Source organism: Benincasa hispida, chromosome 5, assembly GCF_009727055.1.
Source record: "Benincasa hispida cultivar B227 chromosome 5, ASM972705v1, whole genome shotgun sequence".
In the NCBI taxonomy this organism is placed as follows: Eukaryota; Viridiplantae; Streptophyta; class Magnoliopsida; order Cucurbitales; family Cucurbitaceae; genus Benincasa; species Benincasa hispida.
Window position 1 is genome coordinate 18,001,431 of NC_052353.1, and position 2,350 is coordinate 18,003,780.

At 43.1% G+C, this 2,350-nt stretch overlaps 1 non-coding gene across 1 annotated transcript; it reads left to right on the forward strand.

Annotated features, from left to right (window-relative positions):
• The first annotated feature begins 1,790 nt into the window (after positions 1-1,790).
• Positions 1,791-1,897, forward strand: LOC120078897. The gene has a single exon (XR_005482172.1). It is a non-coding gene; the product is annotated as a small nucleolar RNA R71 (small nucleolar RNA).
• Positions 1,898-2,350: the final 453 nt, after the last annotated feature.

Here is a 2,350-nt window from a genome sequence, read left to right on the forward strand (position 1 = left end):
TGTCCTAAAATTAAGTTGACTCTAGTATATACAAAAAAATAGAGGCATGCGTTTCATCATTGAAATCATAATTGGCAGAGAGAAATAATGCGGTAACTTACTAAATTAATCAATGTGTAATGATTGTGCCGACTAAAGAGGATGCGATAATAAAATTATCAAAGTTAAAATGCTATGCGATAGAGCAAAATTTGGAATAAACAAAGTCAAGGAGAGATACTTTGCTCTACCTGTCTCTTATACACATCTAGATGTGTATAAGAGACAGGAGTCGCATAGTAACTCAGCGACTGCTTATTTCAATCTGGGCTTTTTACGTCCAAGGCGGCTTCCTCTTCTTTTCTCGGTCTTCTGGGATCTTGATGCCTTAATCCGGAGCTTTTCCCCATTGACGTTCATTATAATTTCCCCCTTGTGCACATCAATTTGAGCGCGACCGGTCGAGAGGAATGGTCGTCCCAATATGATTGGCGCATCTTCGTCCGCTTTATAGTCAAGAATGATGAAGTCTACCGGTAAGATGAATTTGTCAATTGAGACCGCGATAACTTTCAACTCTCCCTCGGGATGTATTTAGGATCTGTCCGCTAGCAGGAGAGTCTCTGTCGTGAGCGTTAGTTTGCCCATATTCAATCGTTTGAAGATTGATAGCGACATTAAGTTTATACTTGCCCCAAGATTGCATAGTGCTTGACCAATGTAGACTCCAATTGAGCAAGGTATCATAAAACTTCCTGGGTCGCACATTTTGGTGGGATCATAATATTTTGCGTTACTGCCACTGTAGCGATCTTTCCTTCATCATTCTGTTTCTTTTTCAATCTTTGCGAAAATGGTGGTAGCTGTACTTCTGTCTCATGTTCTAGAGGCTTGAAGGTGGATGCAACTTCTGGGTTCATCTTCTCGGGCTCTTCTGAATCATATGTCAACGGGTTCTTGATAGTCACCGCATTCGGGTTGGTCTGGATGGGCACTTCCCTTCCTTCCGCTGTCATTTTTCACTTAGCAAAGAGACTACAAGGCATTGTTCCTTTCCCGTACCCCCAGAGTTGCGAGGGAGCTCAGTTGAGCTCGGCAACGCTCCTTGCGGTCTATTTTTGAGTTTGCCCGCAATCTGTCCCATCTGAATTTCAAGATTACGGATGGACGTCGGTTGACTCTGAAGCATTGTCTCATTTTTTTAAAAATATTTCTTTAGTAAACTCTCCATGGATGAAGATTGCGGCGCTTGCGAACTGTTGGCTTGGTTTTGCATTTGACCGTTTGTTCGCAGGAAAAATCCTAGTGGCCCTTCCTTTTGCGCCATAGGTTGATAACTTTATTGTTGATTTTTTCGCGCAAAATTGGGGTGATTTCTCCTCTCGGGGTTGTATGTATCGGAGAAAGGGTTATCCTTTATGAAGCATACAGAATGTGGATTCCTTGGGCATTCTTCAATCAGATGTGGTTCTCCACAGATGACATAACTCGTGGTCGTTTGAGCAATTGCGTTGATCTGCCCTTTTTGCGTTCCCATGCTATTGATTGCGATGCCTTGTATTAGGTTCATCATCGCGTTCATTTGGGTTTGTAGGGATGTGATCGCCCCATTATTTGCGTCACTGTCTTTGATCCTCAATCGTTGATCACTTTCTCTCCAGTCTTCATGATTTTTTGAAATGTGATCAAGTATATTTTTCGCCTCGTCATATGTCTTATCGAGCAGACCACCAGCTGCTGCCACATTGGCAGTCGTCTGCGATGCAGGGCTCAAACCGTGATAAAAGATTTCCATTTGGAGACAGTCAGGTAAGCCATTGTGCGGACAATCTCGCACCAGTCTCTTAAACCTCGCCCATGCGTCACTGAACGATTCATCAATTTCCTATTCAAAATTCGTAATTAACTTCCTCCTTCTTATGTTCTCTGTTGGAGGGAAGTATTTCTTCATGAACTTTTCCACTACGTGTTCCCATGATGTTATTTCTCCTAGTTCAAGAGAATAAGCCCATTTCCTTGCTTGATCGCATAAGGAAAATGGGAACAACGTTAATCGAACCTCCTCAGCAGAGATATTTGGGAACAAAAAAGTGTTGCAGATTTCAATAAAACTTTGGGGATGGGCATGTGGATCCTCGCCACGCCTTCCACCAAACTGTCTGGCCGTTTGAATCATCTGCAACATAACCAGTTTCATTTCAAACCTCGATCTGTCTAGAGCTGGCCTCATGATTCCTGGGGAGAAATCATATAGGTTGGGTGACGCATAGTCTCAAATGGGTCTATTGCAGCCATTCACCAGGAGGATGGGGTTAGCCATTATATTATTTACGTTTGCGGCCCTCTCCCGGTTGTTCCACCATTCTTGAAG